Below are 21,526 nucleotides of genomic sequence, written 5' to 3' on the forward strand. Positions count from 1 at the left end.
CAAGATTCATACAGGTCAAAGCAATGGGGCACATCCACCTCCAAATCTGGAGGAGATAAAGCACAAACCTACAGAAAGCAATCCCAATGACTTACCTCTGCCTACACCAAGCACTTATCTTTTGGCAGCACCCATAGGGGGAAAATTAGCACTTTTTGCTCAAAATTGACAGTTAATAACCCAGGACAAGTGGGTACTAAACATCGTATCACAGGGACACAGATTCCATTTCCGCACTCTGACAATGACAAATGGTTGGCCAGATCTGCCAAAAAATCAATGGGCAGAGGCACAGAAACAGGTTACGTCCCTCATGGATATGGGGGCCATTCAGACAGTACCAGAACAGGAAAAAGGACAAGGTTTTTACTCGACTGTTCTTGGTACCCAGAAAGGACAAGGCCTGGCGGCCAATACTGGATTTATCAATTCTGAACACATACCTGGACATTCCAAAATTCAAAATGCTCACTTTGCAACAGCTTCTGCCCATGCTGGGCAAGAATGCTTGGCTGGTGACTTTAGATCTAAAAGAGGCATACCTGCATGTCCCACTAAGACAGTCGTGCAGAAGATACCTCAGATTCAAGGCTGGCTTAATGCATTACCAATTCTCTGCACTGCCCTTTGGCTTATCTACTGTGCCCAGGGTCTTTACAAAGTGCCTGGCACCAGTAATTGCATTTTGCAGACAAAGAAGTATTCAAATATAGCCTTACTTGGACGACTGTCTCATTCAAGCAGAGAACAAGGACACTCTTCTATGACACCTACCGTTTGTGAAAAGGCTTCTAACATGCTTAGGGTACACAATAAATGAAAAGAAATCACAACTGGTACCCTCTCAAAAGATAACATTCCTGGGTGCAAGCTTGAATACAACTGCCCAGATGGTTTACCTCACGCCAGACAAACAAAGGCAACTGACTACTTACTTCAAACTGATGGCAACAAAAACCCAGTCTTCTGCAAGACAAATTCTGCAGGCTCTGGGCTTCATGGCATCCTGCATCCTGCATCCTAATAATTCCATATGCAAGACTGCACATGAGGAAACTGCAATGGTATCTAAAAAGTTTATGGAGTCAACATTCACACAGTCTGGAAACAATGATTCCTCTCATCCCCTGCCTGCAACAGGAGTTTCTATGGTGAGCAAAGGCCTGTCACCAAAACATGGGACGGCCCTTCATTCTACCCTCTGCCAGCCAAACCTTAACAACAGAAGCATCAGATTATGCCTGGGGGCCCACATGGCAGGAAGATGCATTCAGGGCATATGGGCACCAAATCAAATGCATCTACATATCAACCAGAAAGAGATGCTAGCTGTTCAAAATGCCCTAACAACCTTCAAGGACTTACTTCATCCAGGACAACTACTGATAAAGATGGACAACACCACAGCCATGTGGTATATAAACAAGCAAGGGGGCACACACTCATACCCCCTTTGCAGATTAGCCATGGCACTGTGGGGCACAGCTTTGATCTACCAAATAAATCTTAAAGCTCAATTCCTGCCAGGAAAACAAAACACTCTGGCAGACGATTTAAGCAGAAACCTTATGGATCCTCACAAGTGGAAACTAAATCCACAAGTCTTCAGCATGATAGCAAAGAAATGGGGGAGCCCAGACATAGACTTATTTGCCTCTCCTCAAAATTATCAACTGAAAAGATTCTGCACAAGGAGTTATCACAGACAACCATGGAAAGTGGACGCCCTATCCTTCAGTTGGAAAAACCTATCAGTTTATGCCTTTCCTCCTCTGCCTCTTCTACCCAAGGTCCTCCTAAAAGTCAGACAAGAGAAGCCAAAGATGATATTAATTGCCCCGGACTGGCCCCGCCAATACTGGTACCCAATCCTAAGGAAACATGTCTTAATACCCAGCTTGGACCTTGCCTCAAAAACCACAACTACTGTCCCAGCAAAACAATCAGATCATGCACAATCAACTACAGACTCTGAACCTGGCAGCATGGTTAATCCTGTAATCATACAGATGACACCTCTCAGTAAAGCTGTGATGGATGTCATTTTGGAAGCCAGAAGGCCTAGTACTAGAAAATCTTATGCTGACAAATGGAAGAGATTCTGTGCTTGAAATCAAGCACAAGGAACTGATACAGCAGAACCGCATATTCCTCAGATATTACAATACTTAACTGAGATGCTTGACAAAGGCCTATCTTTTTCATCAATCAAAATCCATGCCTCTGCCATTTCATCTCATTACAGTACAGAGCCACCAATCTTTTCTCATCCTTTACTAAAGCAGTATCTTAGAGGAGCCAAAACTTTAAGGCCTCCTAGAAGATCACCATTACCTGCATGGGACCTCAATTATGTGTTGGAAAAGCTCACCCTGCCTCCATTTGAACTAGCTGCTACCGCTGATATAAAGTTCTTGTCATGGAAAACAGCTCTGCTACTAGCAATTACTTCAGCAAGAGGAGTTTCAGAGCTACAGGCCCTCATGGCTGTAGAGCCTTTTATCATATTTTACCCAGACAGGGTGTCTCTGGGGACAAATCCTACCTTTATGCCTAAGGTCGTTTCCAGTGTGGCTCTTAACCAAACAATCTATCTGCCAAGTTTTTATCCAAATCCACAGAACAAAGGGGAGAGAATTCTGCATTCCATGGACGTACACAGACAGCTAAGATTCTATTTGAGCAGGGCTAAAGCTCCAAGAAAAACTGAGCAATTACTAGTGTCATATGCTGCAGGATCAGAAGGAAAGGCTATTTCAAAGCAGACAATTTCAAAGTGGATAAGCCATTGCATCTGTTTCTGCTACTTACACCATGGCAAACCTATGCCCAAGGGCATTGGGTCTCACTCCACCAGGGCTGCAGCTACTTCAGCAGCCTTTCTCAGAGGAGTACCAACCAAGGACATTCTAGAGGCTGCTACTTGGAGTTCTGTTCACACCTTTACAAAGCATTACCATTTGCCTCTCTACTCTAAGTCCAGGGCAGGCTTTGCCACTGCAGTGCCTTATAGCCTCACCTAATGCTGTTTAGCTCCAGCTTCCCAACCATAGCTTTGGGATTCTACCCAAATGTAATGACTGCAACAGTGAAACACGAAGAACATAGTACAGTTGTGTACACTTACCATAAATGTAGATGTTCGAGTGTATTCACTGTTGCAGTCCAGGTTACCCTCCCGCCATCCCCCTGTCATTCTACAGTTTATCATTCCTTCTCTATCTTCTACAACCTATGTGGTGTATTTGCTTGTAGATGAAGGTAAAGTTTATACTGATACATGTGTGTGTGTGTATGTGTGTGTATATATATATATATATATATATATATATATATATATATATGGTTCCCATTCAGAAGCCTGAAACATCATAAGCCTGAAAATCAAAATCCTGAAACCAAAAGCCTGAAAATTCAGAATCCTGAAAACTCAAAATCCTGAAAGCCCAAAATCCTGAAAGACCAAAATCCTGAAACTCAAAATCCTGAAAACACAAAATAGACATACTGATGTCATTGTGGCTTTGCTATTGTTAGCCCTGTGGTGTTAGGTCATGCGTTGGGGTCAGGTAAGTGTGCGGTTGGTTTTATTTTAGGGTTGGGGCGGTTTAAGTGAGTTAGGGTTAGGGCGCAGGTTAGGCATGTATGCAATAGTGACAAATATTGGGGTTAGGGGTGGTTTAAGTGAGTTAGGTTTAGGGCGCGGGTCAGGTGAGTGTGCGATAGTGACGGACCTTAGGGTTAGGGTTAGGGTTAGGGTCAGGGTCGGTTGGTAGATATTGGTGTCTATATAGTGACTTATTAGCATTATTTGTGTTTTCAGGATTTTGAGTTTCAGGATTTTGGTCTTTCAGGATTTTGGGCTTTCAGGATTTTGAGTTTTCAGGATTCTGAATTTTCAGGCTTTTGGTTTCAGGATTTTGATTTTCAGGCTTATGATGTTTCAGGCTTCTGAATGGGAACCATATATATATATATATATATATATAGAATATTTCTACCTTTTTGGGGGCACCTGACATTGGGGGCAAGAAAAACTAAAGAAAATGGCGTTGGCTGCATGTTTTATACCCCTGACGACCTGACGTCATGGAAGAGGAGACAGCAACTGACGCAGGACCCAAGACTTTGGAATTCAGGCCGACTGAGGGCAACCTGCCAGCAGATTACCCAAATGTAATGACTGCAACAGTGAATACACTCTAACATCTGCATTTATGGTAAGTGTACACAACTGTACTATCTTCAAGATGCGTATTACCACATAAAAATGGACAGACACTCAAGAAGATACCTCCGTTTCAGCATAGGAGCCAGTCAGTACCAATTCTGAGCACTGCCCTTTGGTCTCTCTACAGCCCCCAGAGTGTTCACCAAATGCATGGCAGTGGTTATCGCTCACTTGGGACTTCAAGGATTCCAGGTGTTTCCATATCTAGACGACTGACTCCTCACCGCCCCCACCAAGCGTCTACTGGAAGAAGCCCTGCACTACACTCTCCTCAAAGCACAATGCCTGGGAATTAATATAAACTAGGAGAAGTCCAACACGACCCCAGCCCAGTCCTTGGAATTCATCGGGGTACTTTTGGACATGAGAAATTGCACAGTATCTCGTTCAGACCACAGGCTTCAAAGAATAAGGCAACAGGTTAAACCACTGCTCTGTCACCACAAACCTGCTGCTCAATCTATACTCCAACTTTTGAGGACAATGGCAGCCTCCATCACCATTGTTCCGCTAGCCAGATTTCACATGAGGCTTCTTCAGTGGTTGCTTCTCACTCAGTGGTACCCTCTGCAACATCCTTTGTCTTTTCAGATAAGTGTAACTCGGAGATGCAAGCAAGATTTACTCTGTTGGACATCTTGAAATCCCCAACAATGGTCTCGCCCCTTCAGCCCCCATCAGCCGAAAGCTACGGTGACCACGGATGCCTCCCTGATGGGGTGGGGGGCTATGTCAGGGAAACTCAGTCCAAGGCACCTGGTTGGAGACAGAGGGCCTTTTGCATATCAGTGTCCTGAAACTCAGGGCGGTACTACTAGCATTGCAAGTATTTCATTCCATCCTTCTGTAAGGGACTGTTGCGATCCAGTCAGACATGTCAGTGGTCTGGTACATCAACAAGCAAGGGGGCACCAGATCTTACCTGTTATGCTGAGAGGCCTTGAGACTATGGCAATGGGCAATAGCTTCCAACTGCTTTCTAATTGCAATGCACATTCCCAGGAGCTCCAACGTGATAGCGGACAAATTGAACAGGTGCATTTTACAACCTCAAGAGTGGTCCCTCAACCCTTTGATAGTGGCAAAAATCTTCAACCGCTGGGGCCAGCCTTGCTGCAATCTATTTGCCACCCCAACCAACTTCAAGTGCAGCAACTATTTTGCCCTTGTCTCTCCTCAGGGAACATCACCAAGAGATGCTCTAGTCCACGCTTGGCCCTTGGCTCTACTTTATGCTCATCCTTCTCTCCCAATTTCTGAAGAAAGCACGGCAGTTGAAAAGCAAAGTGATCCTCATTGCTCCATATTGGGCTCAACAAGTCTGGTTCCCCTTCCTCCGGCCTCACCTGCTAGATCAACCGTGGATCCTCAATCCATCCCCAACGTTGATCTCCCAACCGCAGGGTCTGACTCACCCCAATCTAACAACCCTGAAGCTGACAGCTTGGATTCTTCACTTCCAGTGATTGCCAGGCAGGAAAACCTCTCATCCCCAGTGTGCAATATTCTTATTGCATCTCATAAATCGTCCACCAGACTAATCTATCACAGTAAATGGAGAAGGTTTTCTTTATGGGCAGCGAATAAACAGACCAATTGTCAGCCCCAATTTCGGTGGTTTTGGATTACTTATCACAACTTTTCCATTCTGGGGTGTCTGCCTCTACTATTCATGTGCATTTAGCTGCCATTTTGAATTTCCACATTGGTTTTCAGGATTCTTCTCTCATGTCACATAGACTCTGTAAAACTTTCTTGAAGAGGGTTCTTCACCTAAAACTTCCCTTTAGAGAACCAGTACAACCTTGGGATTTGGCCTTGGTCCTGCAATCCCTAACAGCTCCCCCCTTTGAACCTGCGTCTTCATGCGATTTAAAATATCTCTCGTGGAAAACTTTGTTTCTAATTGCAATCACATCGGCCAGACAGTTGTCAGAACTTCAAGCCTTATGCATCAAACCTCCCTATCTTATCTTCCATAAGGATAGTGCATCACTGAAAACAAATTCTTCCTTTTTACCAAAAGTGGTGTCAGAGTGGTCTATCAACCAGTCTATTGACCTTCCGGTATTTTTTTCCTAACCACTCTTACAGGGGTGAGTATTGCCTACACTCCTTGGATGTTCATAGGCAAGTACGATTTTATCTGGACAGAACAAAATCTACCCATAAATCAGACCAACTTTTTCTGGACCAAGACTAGGCCATCCTGTCTCAAAAGTTACATTGGCTTCATGGTTGAGAAATTGCATTTCCTTTATCTACAACAAGAACAATGTCACCTTGCCTCACATAGTGAAAGCACATTCTACAAGTTCTGTGGCAACTTAGGTTCATAGGTTGGCACTAGGCTGTCGGTCCTAGGGCCTATACAAGCCTAGCCATAACAATTCCCTGGCTATTTCTTCCCCACAGTATTTACTTCCCTGGACCCCTGTCTAGCAGGGCAACTGACGTGATCCCCATGGTGAATTTCCTATCTCCCATCCAATCATCAAGGTTCCTTTTGAAGAGGGCCAAAGAGGTGCTCTGCTTGGCAAGTATGGGCAGTCTATTCCAGTCTGGGGAGTCTCTAGATCAGGAACCTATCCCTCCAGCATGTTTTGTTCATTGTAATGACAAGGTTTAGATCCCTGGAGTGTGTCTCTCTGAGGGATTGGGATTTCTTTAAGTGTAGCATGTCCAACAGCTCTGGGTTTAACATGGCCTTGTATGTTAAACAGAGATTGCCTCTGAGTAGACGATATGGGACAGAGTATAGGTGGAGTGTTTTTAGATGGTCAGCATAGGGTATCTGCTTTAGGCCTGTGATTCTTTTAGTGAGGTATTTCTGCGGCCTTTCCAGTTGCTGCAGATGTCTCGAGAGGTACATACCAAATGGGGAATTGTATTCTATAATGGGTCTAATGAGGGATGAGTACAATGGACAATGACCTCCTTTATTTCTGGATGAAAAGCCCTTAGTGATGAGGTGTGCCACATAGAAGGATTTCCTGACTGTTGTGGCGATGTGGTTATCGAAGGTGAGACATCTGTCCACCTGTGTCCCTAAGTCTCTTATCACACTTTCAGTGTTTAGTGTACTGCCACCTATGTGGTAATTCATGGGTACATGTTTTTTCTCAAAGGGGATAACTATGCATTTCTTGGTATTGAGCTTGAGCCCATGGATCTGGCACCAAGCATCTGTTTCTGTAAGGCCCTTTTGTAGAATATCCACATAATTTGGGGATTCACTAATGGCTCCCAGTTTCCAGTCATCTGCGAACTTTGTTAGCCAGAGTCCCTTAGTGTTGGCCTGTACTTCAGAGAAGTAGATACCAAACATGAGCAGTCCCAGGACTGAACCCTGAGGTATTCCACTTGTCATTTGTCTGGAGCTGGATTTGGAGTCTGCTACTTTTACAGTGTGGGTTCTGTCAGTAAGCCATTTGGCCACCCATCGAGTGATGTAGGGATTAATGCCCAGCTTAGTAAGTTTATCTATGATTCCAGAGTGGGAGATGGTGTTGAAGGCCTTGGCGAGGTCCAGATAGGCTGTGTGGACCACCTTACCCTTGTCCACGGTTCTGGAGACTGATTCGAAGAAGTCAATCAGGATGTTCAATGTGCATACAGCTGCAGTCATAACAGATGGGTTATCCTGCCGTCAGGCGGGTCCTCGGTCGGCCGAATTCCAAAGTCTAGGTCCGGTGTCGGTTGTCATCGCTTCTTCCCTGACGTCAGTGCGGCAGGGGTATAAAAGAGGCAGCCGACGCCATTTTCTTCAGTCTTTCTTGCCGCGCGGTGCCCGAAGCAGAAGCAGTTTGCAAGTGCCGGAGAATATTTCAGCCAAAGTCTTCTTGAAAGCTAAGTACCCCGTTGGGGAAACTTTTCTTGCCTCAGACCGATGTTAGACAAAGTTAATAATTGCATTTCATGTGGGAAGCAAATACCGCATAAGGATTTCCACTCTTTCTGTATACCTTGCTTATGCCCAGACCACGACATCTCGGCCTGCCATTTTTGTGCTAGATTCAATAAGCGCACTATTAAGCGTCGGGCGGAGTTCGCCCTTCACTTTTTTGGCAAAAAGTTTAATTATATTATGTCATTGGATACTCCGACTCCAGTTTTGAGCAAAAAACGCAAAGATAAGGACCGACATATGAGGTTGCACCACCTACTGAAACCACGCTAAGGCCGACTACCGGTTCTCCGGTACTCAGCGAGGCGCCTACGCAGCCCCTGAGTACCGATGACAATGCATTACCGGTGTCTTCAGTACCCGAGGTCGCAGGCTCCTCGGCCCCCATTCCTACTACAGATCCCGACACCACTCCTGGCAGGGAAACTCAGAATTTAGACAGGCCTGCCATTTCTCAAGGGGTCTTCAGGCCTTCCTCCTTCTCCATTAAAGCCTTCACTAAATCTAAAGCAGCCATGAAAACCAAAAAACAGGTTCCTCAGACCCCCTGTCAAGGCACCATGCCTAAAAAACAGATGTTTAAAATGGCTGAGGATTTGATTACTCTTATCAGGGGTTCTCAACCCCCCTCTGACAAAAGGCCCAGATTAGAGGAAGACTACCCTTCCTCAGATCAAGCTTCTATTACCTCAGAACTATTTGAGGACCAGGATTATGCCTATTCTCCATTCGAAGACTCTGATGCAGAGGAGTCTATTCCCTCGGTCTCCCCCCCTGAGGACTTCTCTTTGGGGAAACCCTGCATACATTGAGGGAACACTTTCACTGGGAAGGCCAAGATTACTCAGATTCCAAGAAAAGGCTCAGGGAATTTCTTCTGCTCCCCCAGCATAGGCCTCTGGCTATCCCTCCTGTTTTAGATATATTGGATGATGTATACACAGAAGCCAGCCTTAATCCTGATTCTTTGCCTCCAGCTCCTGTTAAACCAGACAGGTATTACTGGGTTCCTGATTCTCACCAGTTCCTATATAAAAGCCATACTGCTGACCCAGAAACAATTTCACAGGGTCCCAAGGGAATTAAGGCCTCTACTGCTAAAAATCCATTACCCTCAGAGAGAGATTCCAGAGCTTTAGAAAGGTGGGGGAAAATGGTATACACCTCGGCCACTTTAACCATGAGGGCATTAAACTGTCAGTTCCATTTGTTAAAGTATCAACAGTTTTTGATATCTCAGCTGAAAAGCAAGATGACACAACCAGAACAACCAGATTTAAAAGAGTTGTAGGATTTGTTGCATGGTGCAGAGCAAGTGGGTAAACATACCTTGCAGTGTGGTTTTGATGCTTTAGAGGCCTCATGTAGAGCTGCTGTTACGGGGTCTGTTATACGTAGGCATGCTTGGCTCAAAGAGCAAACCTTACCAGATCATGTTAAAGCTAAATTATTAGATGCACCTCTTCAAAAAGATGTATTGTTTGGTGTTAAAGCTGAGGAGGTGCTGAAGAAAATGGAGGAAAAAGCGAAATCAATGCAAACAGTGAAAGATTTCCTGCAGGTACAGCCTCCACATTTCAGCAGAAACTGGCCTTCAAAAAATTGGTCCTTTCCAGCCACGGACAGACCTCAAAGGGGCAGATACATGTGCCCAAGGGGCAGAGGGCAACCTCAAGGATCTTACAGAGCCAGACAGTGGCAAGCACCAACCCCAAGAGGTGGAGAAGATAGATCACAGTCTTTTAGAAAACAGACACAATGACTTCCCCCTACACCTGCCAAGCAAAGCTTTAATGGCAGCACCTTTGGGCGGAAAACTGACATTATTCTCAAAAAATTGGCATATTGTTACAAAAGACAAATGGATTCTGGACATTATAGACAGAGGCTACAGGTTCCACTTTCACACCCTTCCAAAAATGAGAGGCATGCCAAACCTGCCACAAAATCAAAGGGCAGAGGCACAAAAACAAGTTGCAGCTCTCATGGACATGAAAGCAATTCAAGAGGTACCTGCAAAAGAACAAGGTCAAGGGTTTTATTCCAGACTATTCCTGGTACCGAGGAAAGACAAAGATTGGAGACTTATCTTAGACCTATCCATCCTAAACACATATCTACAGGTTCCAAAATTCAAGATGCCCATATTACAGCAGCTTCTTCCCATGCTGGGCAAGGAGTCTTGGCTGGTAACATTGGACCTCAAGGAGGCATACCTGCATGTCCCTATCAGACAAGATTGCAGAAGATACCTCAGATTTCTTGCAAGTTCAACCCATTACCAATTCTCTGCATTGCCCTTTGGCTTATCTACTGCGCCCAGAGTGTTTACGAAATGCCTGGCATCAGTAATCGCCTTCTGCAGACTACAAGGGATACAAATATACCCATATCTGGATGACTGCCTGATCCAAGCGGACAGCAAGGACATACTACTGCAGCACCTGGCATTTGTAATAAAACTGTTGAACTTCCTGGGATACACAGTCAACAAAAGAAATCAAAACTAATACCCTCTCAACAAATAATTTTCCTGGGTGCCAGCTTGGATACAACCACCCAGATGGCCTACCTCACGCCAGACAAGCAAGGGCAACTGTCTCAATACTTCAGAAAAATGGCAACTTACACCAGGCTAACTGCAAGGAAAATCCTGCAGGCTCTGGGATTCATGGCATCTTGCATCCTACTAATCCCATGTGCAAAGCTGCATATGAGGAAACTTCAATGGTACCTGAAAAACGTATGGTCTCAACACAGCCACAGCTTGGAAACAATTATCCCACTCATTCCATGCCTTCAAAAGGAATTTTTGTGGTGGACTCAAGCTTGCCAAAGAAACACAGGTCTTCCTTTCTGTGTACCTCAAGCAACTCAAATCATCACAACAGATGCCTCAGACTACGCCTGGGGAGCACACATGACAGATCAGTGCATTCAGGGAAAATGGACTCGAAAAGAGAAGCACCTTCACATCAACCAAAAGGAAATGCTAGCCGTGCAAAAGGCTATTATGACATTCAAAGACCTACTGCATCCAGGCTAGCTATTGATAAGGACAGACAATACCACAGTGATGTGGTACATAAACAAATGGGGGGAACTCATTCATACCCCCTGTGCAGGCAAACACTTTTTTGATAACTCCAGAACTTTTTGCACAATGACTTGGACAATAGAAAGTAGAAAGGGTTGTTTCCAAACCTAGAGAGCCTATACCAAGATAAATAACCAGAGATCTTGTACAGGTGTTTGGACACTGTGAGGGAAGAAAGTGATACAAATCTGGAAGGTTTTGTTTAACAGTATTTTAAAAGGAGAGGAAGCACCAACATGCTGGAAGAAACCTATGGTGGCTGTAATACATAAAGATGCAAAGACCCTTCAGACTTAGCTTCATATAGGCCCAATTCAATTTTAAATCATGATTATAAAGTGTTTATGTCTATAATAGCTAAATGAATGGCAAAGATGTGGCCAGAATTGATAAACATGGATCAGTGTGGTTTTGTGGGGGGGAGACAAACATTTGACAACATTAATAAAACAATGATAATTCAGAAGTAAGTAGCATGTAAGAAAATACTGTTAGTTGTGGTGGGTCTTGATGCAGAGAAAGCATTTGACAGAGTAAGCTGGGAGTTTATGAGTTGGGCAATAGAAGCATTTGCATTCCCTGACAACCATAACAACACTGTTAATTAGGAGGATACATGAGAGATCAGAGATGCAAATTAAAGTGGCAGGGTTCCTCTCTGACAAGTTGCTTCACAATAGAGAAACCAGACAGGGGTAACTTCTCTCCCCTTTATTTGCTTGATATTTAGAGCCATGGGCAAAGAAAATAAGGGACTTAGAAATTCAAGGATATAACTGGTATGCTACTCAAGAAAAAATGGCTTTATATGCTTATGATATTATTTTGTATCTCATAAAACCAAAAAAGGACATCTCAGTGTTTTGGAACATTTTGAGACAGTTTCAGGTCTTTTTTGGGATATAAAATTAATAAAGCTAAAACAAAGGTTATAGCTGTAATCTGTGTACCCACACATGAATTGGTTCAGCAATACCCATATTTATGGGTCATAATATTTAAGAGGAGTCTGTTATGGCAGTTAAGGATATGTGGGAAGAGACTAAAAAGATAATACAAAAAACTGAGAAACTGGAAGCTCTTCTTTATATATATATATATATATATATATATATATATATATATAGAGAGAGAGAGAGAGCAAGCAAGATACAAGCAGTGAAAATATTTTTTGTCCCTTTACTTTTTTATACAGATCAGGCATATTTTTATCAATCACTAGAAAAGTTGTGATGATGATGAGAATAGGTAAGAGGAGCATGGAATTTACTGGCGAAAACTGGCAAAGGAACCAAGTTATTGGGAGCAAATAACCAGAGACGGAAAGGTAGTAGAATGAGAAGAGGCCAGTAAGACATTTGGACTACAGGCTAGAGACTGCTTTCCCTATCAGGGATTGATATCAGAGAATAGGCAGAGAGAAAGGAATAGGGGAATAATAAATGAAAGGCATGATCTGGCAGAGTTTTCAGTTGAATCTAGAACAGAAGCAGCTGTTAAAAAAGGATAATTAATTAGTAGGGCATATATAATACATAACTGTAGGATTCAATCAGAGGGGGTTAGAAACAATTAGGAAGAGAGATTAGATAAGCAATTCACAAGGAAACAATGGGAAGACATATGTATGGCTACCAAATATGCAACAAAGTCCAGAAGATTTATTTTTTTGCGTGGAATTGTTTGCATAGGTATTTTCATACCCAGTGCAGACCCAGCTAGATGCCAGATGTTAGAGCTGTGGTGGGGAAGAAAAAAGTAACGGAGAACAAATGTTTTGGGAATGTAATGTGTTGGCAGACTTTAAAAATGATGTACAGAATACTCTATGAGAAATATTGGGTGAGCAAGTGGGTGTAACTAAAGAAATTATTTTGTGATCTAGGTTACAGGATATGAATTGCCTAGCCATAGTAAGGCCCTGTTAAACTTAATTCTGGTAGCTGCCAAAAAAGCGTTTACTTGTGAATGGAAAGCAAAAGTCTAAACCAGCTGTATCTGAAGTATTGAATATTGTAGCACAGAGATAAAATAAATGGAAATGGGATCTTTAGAAAAGTGTAGGAACAATTACATAGAAAAAAATGGAAATTATTGGAACAGTACATGCAGAATACTATTTTGTAGGAGTGAGGTTTAAGGGTAGACAGGAATTGAGCAATTTATGCAATGCTGGATTGATGATAGTTATTCAGAAGAATATGTGTGATGTATAATATTTGTATCCCAACCCAAAAGCACAAAAGTCAAGGTGCAGGATTACCAACTGGTAGATTTTGGTTCGAAACCTGGTTGGGGCACAGCTGGGCAGTAGCAGTATCTGTGCAGAAGAAAGGCTTGGCAATCTACCTCTGTAATATGCCATGAGAACTCTATGGGGCCTACCCATAAAGTTGCTGTGAGCTTATTTCAAAGGCAGGGCATCTAACTTTTTTATAATGTTTGTAACTGGAACATGTTAATATGGTGTGTTTTCTTTTATATAAGTGTATATTTGCTTATATCTTAACTGATAATTCAATAAAAGTGTTAAAAAAAACAGGTGGTGTTTTTGATACACCCGAACCATATTAACCTCAACTGGCTGCCTGGATGATAGGCTCTTTAGGCACCTGTTTACTGAGAAGGTGCAGCAGGTATTAATATAGGCAAGAAAGCCTGCTACTACAAAATCATATATTAGCAAATGGAAAATGTTTTCTAGTTGGTACCAACAACATAACTAGCACCCATTCAGGGTTAGTTGTTCTCTGGTTTTACAATAGTTGTGTGAGTTACTATCTTGTGGCCTTTCTTATTTCTCTGCCAAGGTTCATTTATCAGCCATTTCAGTAAGTCTGCCCATGGATCTTCCTCTTTCAAGGCAGTTGCATGTTAAACTGTTGAGGGTTTTGCATAAGAGACCTCCAAGACAACTGACATTCCGTCCTTGGGATCTTAATTTTGTGTTAGAGAAGCTATCATTTTCTCCATTAAAACCAGCTAATCTGGGTGAATTGAGGTTCTTAACATAGAAAACAGTTTTACTGATTGCTGTCTGCAAGAAGGGTGTCTGAGTTGCAAGCTCTGATGGTGAGTCAACACTACCTTATTTTCTACAAGGATATGGTTTGTTTGAGAACAATTGTTCATTTCTTGTGACAGTCAGAAGAAGAAACAACTGTTGTCAAAACAGACTGTTTCAAAATGGTTGTCTAAGGCTATTACCTTTTGTTGTACTCTCTATCACAAATCTGTTGAAGGTAGGGTCAAAGCCCACTCTACAAGGATATTGGCTTCTTCTATAGGTTTTTGGAAAGGGTTGGATTCTAGAAGTATTCTAGCAGCTGCTGGTGTGTCCTCTGTACACACTTTTACTAAACACTAGTAAAATAAAGCTTAAATATAAACCCCTATGTCACTAGATGGGTTGCAAACTGGCTCAAGGACAGAACCCACATGGTTAGAATTGCTGGAGCCATGTCAGACTCCAAACCAGTTACAACTGGCGTCCCACAAGGCTCAGTCCTGGGACCTCTCTTGTTCGGTATATATTTCTCGGCGGTACAGGCCAACACGGAAGGACTGTGGCTGACCAAGTTCGCAGATGACTGCAAACTGGGCGCCATAATCAACTCTCCAGCCGACACAAGCATCCTCCAAAAGGGCCTCATAGAAACAGACAACTGGTGCCAGAGCCATGGCTTCAAGCTAAACGCCAAAAGTGTATAGTCATCCCTTTGGCAAAAACAAAGTGCCCACAAATTACCACATAGGTGGTAATCCATTAAGTACAGAAGAAGTCATTAGGGACCTGGGGACCCAAGTTGATAGCAATCTCTCATTTGACAACCACGTGGCCAAAGTGGTTAGAAAAACATTTTATATAGCCCACCTAATCATGAAGGGATTCACATCTAGATCAGGGGAGGTCATCGTACCTCTTTACTCATCCGGCCCATAATTGAGTACAATGCCCCTTTTGGGATGTACCTTACCAGACACCTGCAGCAACTGGAAAGACCCCAAAAGTACCTCACCAAGAGGATCAAAGGGCTCAAACAGATGCCATATGCTGCCCGGTTAAAGAAACTCCAGCTCTACTTAGTGGCATACCGCCTGCTCAGAGGCGATCTGTGCCTGACGTATAAAGCCATGTCCAACCCGGAATTAATGGACATGCTGCACCTCAGAAAATCCAAATCCCATCGAGCTACGCGCTTGAGAGACTTGAACCTCAGCACTGAAATAAATAGGACATGCTGGAGGGACAGATTCATAACCCAGAGGCTCCCTTCACTCTGGAATAAAATCCCAGTCCAGATTAGGCAGAGTCCCACATTGACTCTCTTCAAGAGGAATCTTGATGAGTGGATGGGAGATCGTAGGTTTACCCCGGCTATCACTTCTGTGTCACTGTTAGACAGAGGCACAGTATACTAACCTAAAAAAAAGGCATAGCAAAATTAATTTAAAATGGGTGGCGAAAGCCAAACACACTCTGGCTAGGCTTATAAATGCCCTAGGGCAGATAGTCTAGTATGAACCTATGAACTATAAGCTTGATCCCTTCTTTAAGTCTAGATCATGCTTTTCTAGGACCATTCTCCAGGGACTCCTGTACCCTTCTTCCTCCATTTCCCAAATATAGTTAGCAATGGTAATCTGACATACAGCTGAGTCTACTGCAACAGTAATCAATATGAAGAATGTAATACAGTTGTGCAAGATAAACTTACCAGTAGATACTCGAATGATCACTGCTTTAGTATCAGCTGTCTCCCTCTGTCCTCCTTATTTTGGGTGGTGTCTTTATGCCAGTGTGTGGACATTTATTTTTTGCTATTCCTAGCTTTGTCCTTTCAGAACTCAGCATCACTGTCTCTGCTGGCAGGAAAGCTGTGAAGGGCTTCATGCCCAAACATGTCCTTTAGTCAGCTCGGCTCCAGTTGCTTGACAGGGTGTGTGGAAGGTGACTTGAAGCTTTGGAAGCTGGCTAGCTGTTAATTCTTTAGCAGGATATAACCCATTTAGATAAGGCTACTGTAACAGTAACAGTGATCATTCAAACATCTACTTTTTGATGGGGAATTTGATGCAAACAGTATTGAACACACTGAGTCTGTCCAATCTGATTCTTCAGAAGATGATCAGGTTCAGAGACCCAAGCAGGTGTTCATATTTCCACAGATGCTACTAGCTAGGTTTAAAGATATATTTGACTGGAAGCATTCTGAAGCTACACCAGAGACTGGCAGAATTTATGATTTTATTGAGGGTGAGATTTACTGCAGTGGTGGTGCTGCGGTAGCGTTGTCGCCTCACAGTAGGACGTTGTCCTGTTCGATTCTCAGCTAGAGCGTCTTCTGTGTGGAGACATGCGTGACCTTCGTTGAAGGTTGTGTGTCAGAGCTGGCAACTCGACACGTAAAAATCTACTGCCAATCATTAGCGGACTGGAGTTCCGCTGTGGCAACCCCTAACCGGGAAAAGCCGAAAGACACAACATTGAGAGTGAGATTTATTTTGGCTGTCCCTACTCTCTTTCCAGCCTTTGAAGATATCTATAAAATTGATGTAAAACCCCTTTGGCTCATGAACCACTTCCTAGAAAAGCTCTGATGAAATACCAAGTGCACTTTGATCCTGCAGATCTCTTTGCTTCATTGTAAGTTGACCTAGCTGTGGTTTCTCCAGCTGCCGACATTAACAAGAGGGCCTTGACTTCTTCTAACCCTACACTCCCAGATAAAAATGGTAAGTAGTTAGAATCTTCTGGAAAAATATTTGTTCAGTCTAGTAATTTAGTCTTTAGAATTTTAAATTATCAGGCCTGTACATGGAAATTTATTTTGCAATGTGCTTAAAGTTTAGGTGAATCTGAGGCACATCTTTGCCTGCTGAATAGAAGGGTTATATGAATGTATAATGTGTCTTCAGTTTTGAAACATGCTTTGAGGAGTGTCCTGGAAGGTGTGGACACAATTTCTGGAAATGCAGCTGTTTCTGTTGTATTGAGAAGGTGTGCTTGGTTATGAGGGTTTACAAAATGAAATTTTGAATGATACCTTTTGTACTGAATTACTGTTTGGTCCTGCTGCAAACCAGATTCTCAAACAGTGAGATGATAGAGATAAATTGATGCAAGGGGTATCTAGAGAGTTTAATGTTCTCAGGTTCTCACCTAACAAGGTGTCCAACTTCAAAGGGCAGAACAAGGAACAATCCCAGCCTAGCAACAGTTAGGGTACCAAGAGGAAATGGCGAGAGGATAATGCTTACAAACCAAATAAAACAGGTTCCTTCAAAAAAAAAAAAAGATTATTCCCCTGCTAAAGAATGACTATGCCAACACTCAGGGTATCCTGTCCCTGCCTTCGGTGGGATATTGGAAAGGAGTGGACTATAGGCACATTCTAGAAGCTGCAACCGGGTCCTCTGTTCATACTTTTACAAAGCACTACAAACTGGATTCTTTCTCAAATTCCAGAGCAGGATTTGCAAGGACCATTCTTCAGGGGCTCCTGGATCCTTATCCTTTCTCCTCCCAGGTAGGGTATGCTTTAGGAATCTACCCATATACCACTGAGGCAGCGTGAATGATGAACACAGAACAGTTATGTCCTACTTACCTGTAACAGTAGATGTTCAAATTTCACACTGCCTCAGTGGCAGTACCCATCCACCATCCCCCTTATTTTATATATAGTCTGACTGTATCCAAAGTTATTGTGTTGTTGACTTTAGTTATTTTTGTTGGCAGTTTTTGACTGTGAATTGGTTGGTTTCAGGCAATTCTTGTTTTTTCCTACTTAGCACTAAAAGCCTGAAAACTGACTTCCTGTAACAGGGGTTAGGCTTCCCCTGATCGGAGGGGCTTAGGCAATCCCCTATCACAGGGAGTCAAAAAAGGGAATTCAAAGCTTCGGAAGGCTGCCAGTGTGGGTTTGTGCAGGCACAGAATCCATATGCCACTGAGGTAGTGTGAAATTCATCCATTTACTTTTACAGGTAAGTAGGACATATGCAACTGCACTTTAGCAACTTACAGAACCTTCTGCTGCATTACCCAGCATCTACTTCCAATTCTTGAAAATGAAGCATCATATGGCAGTAGGGCTAATTCGACTTTTTGGTGTACAGTAACAATCTATGACTGCAGTAGAAGAAAACTTCTGTCTTAAATATTTGTCAGTGTATATCTTTAACTCTGGTAAAAGATCGCCTGTGTTCCAAATATTTACCAGTGGATATCTTTCATTATTTTATACTGCAGACGAGGTCACTGTGCTTCCAGGTGATTTCTAAGCACCCAGGCCTTCTTTCTGCAGCAGGAATTCTTGACAGGCATTGCATGCTAAATATACCTGTAAACACACACACAAATCAAACTAAGACTTCCACAAAACAATGTATTCCCTTGGCACCTCAACCCTAACAACCTTCTAGGCAGGATACCAAATAAGCAGAACATGTCAGGGCATATTTGTGGAGACAGAAAATATCTTTAAATTAAGTTCACTCCTGTTTCCAAGTAGTCAGTCACTACAGATCCCTCAGACTTTGCTTGAGGAGCAGTTTCAAGATAGTTAAAAGTGCAATGTGTGTGGGACACCAAGGACAGATGCAAGTGCATAAAAATAAAAGACATGGTTGCACTGGTCAAGGGACACAACTCTGAATCATCGTTGGTTCCTGGGACCTCTTCAAGTTGTTACAGACAATACCTCAGTCATGTGGTACATCAATAAGCAAGGGGGGAATCAGTTCATACACCCTCTGTAGACTAGCCATGTTAGCTTGGGATATGGCTTCACAGCACAGCCTTACTTTACAGGCATCATGCATTCCTTCAGAACAAAATTTTATCAGACTAGCTAAACAGGACAGAGGCAGATCCTCACAAATGGAAACTGGATCAAGGAGTCTTCCAGGATGTGATCTGGCTGTGGGGAGTTTCTCAAGGAGACTTATTTGCCTCCTTTCTGAACAATCAGCTGGAAAGATTCTGCTTCAAGACTTCATGCAAGAAGGTCTGGAAGACAGATACCTTTTCTTTTCCTTGGACAGGAAGTGTTCCTGTATGCTTTTCCACTGATATGCAAGGTATTTCTGAAAATTCAGAAGGAATCCTCCAAGACCATAGTAGTGGCTCCCTTCTGGCCTAGGTAACAGTGGTTCTTCCGTCTTATAGAAATAGCCAGACCTAGTTAGTACAAGCTTCCTCTCAGACTGATCTACTCAGTCAAGAACAGGGATGCTTGATAGAACCCCATTCCCAATCAACTTCAACTAACTGACTGGATGATAGGATCTTAATTCCCATTAGGCCCTTGTTTACTGAGGATGTGCAGCAGGTACTAATGGAGGCAAGAATGCCTGCTACTGGAAAATCATATATTAGCAAATGGAAAAAGATTTTCTAGTTGGTGCCAGCAACATAACTAGCACTCATTCAGGGATAGTTGTTCTCAGTTTTTTTTCAAGATTTGTTTGAATTACTATCCTATGGCCTTCCTTACTTCTCCATGAATGTTCATTTATTGACCATTTCAGCAGGTCTGCTCAAAGGTCCCCCTCTTTCAATGCATTCTTATGTCAAAATGTTTTTGGAAGAGGTCTTACCTAAGAGGCCTCCAAGAAAACTGGTGGCCCCTCACTGGGATCTAAATTTTGTACAAAGAAACTAACACTTGGTCAGTCTGAACCAGCTAACCAAGCTGACTTGAGGCTCTTTGTTTTAAAACACCTTTATTAAATTATCACTTAAGACACAGGCAAACATACATTAACAGGAAGGTAAACAACCCATTATAACATTTTTCCATTTAAATACAATATACATATTGTATATTTTCTTTGCTACTATCATCAGTTCAGCATTACAAAAAATTGCTGAATTCCTGCCATCCCTTAAACTTCACTCCTCCTCCTGAACATTATTACGAATGTATTGTTCACACAATTTCTACTTCATTTTAAGTAATTTGCTCTTTCCCTTTTCTAAAGATCCTTCTTCCAGTTCTTTTATTTCTTTTGTAATAATCAATACCTCAGATACACTTGGTATAAACTTTGATTTTCCATTTTCTAATAATTGTTTTTTTTCTTTGGCAGCCAACAGAAATAAACGTAATTTACTATGAACAGGCAAATCTGATATTGTTAATCTTCTTTTATTCCTTACTCATGGGTATCGGTTCTAACCTCAGAACCGAGCCGGCTATTTTCCAAGCTTGCGTCAGCTACAAACTCTCGAGTTAAACACTTACCCATAATCCCACTCTCCCTGTTACCTCAGATTTCGTTTGCCGCGTTGCCATTCGGTCGTGTCAAGCTGCTTCTCTTGAGCTAAGTATAGTTATTTGTTGTAAGAATAGTCATTTATATAACTTTTTCTGTCAGAAAAGTTTCTATTTCATTGTCTCTTACCCTATCGCATCTAGCGACCGTAATTTTTTGAGTTTTTCTTCTCTTTTTTTCTACACTTTTTACTGCGAGGTATCGCTCCCCTTACCATCGTTGGTAATCTTCCCTTTTATTTTTTCATACCTTCGGGTATTCTTTTGTACCATTGCTGGTACACTTTCTACTGTCTCTTTTTTCTATCATGGCAGATAAGAAAGGTAGTCCGGGTTTTAAAAGGTGTTCTGATTGTGGACACAAATTACCTACATCTGATGCACACTTTTTGTGCATTTATTGTTTGGGGGCGTCCCATTTATTTGCCAAAAGTGATATCTGAAATATCTGTTAATCAAACCATTGAATTGCCAGTTTTCTTTCCCAATCATTCAAACAGTGGAGAGTATTGCCTACATACCCTAGATACCCACAGGCAAATCCGTTTTTACTTAAACAGGACTAGGTCCTTTTGTAAATCTGACCAGTTATTTTTGGCCTTTTCTGAACCTAGATTAGGATCTGCTGTTGCTAAGGTCACATTAGCTAGATTGTTGAAGGACTGTGTGACCTTAATTTATACACAACATAATATCTCATTGTCTACTACCATGAAAGCTCATTCAACAAGGTCGGTGGCAACTTCTGCTCCCTTCCATGCCAGAGCTTCTTTACATGACATCTGTGCAGCTGCAACTTGGGCTGCACCTCACACCTTCATCAATCATTACAAATTGGATTTGGCCTCCAGGGGAAGAGCATCTTTTGGTTCTATGGTGCTCAGGAATGTCCTTCCATGAGAGCCTCCCAGGAATATAGGTAGCTGGGGACTCTGTCCCATGCATAAAGAATGAACGAGGATTAACAGTATCAGATAAAGAAGTTATGTCTTACCATAATGTTCCATCTC

The sequence above is a fragment of the Protopterus annectens genome, chromosome 7.part0 (genome assembly GCF_019279795.1).
Source record: "Protopterus annectens isolate FY-2018-M chromosome 7.part0, PAN1.0, whole genome shotgun sequence".
Classification (NCBI taxonomy): Eukaryota; Metazoa; Chordata; order Ceratodontiformes; family Protopteridae; genus Protopterus; species Protopterus annectens.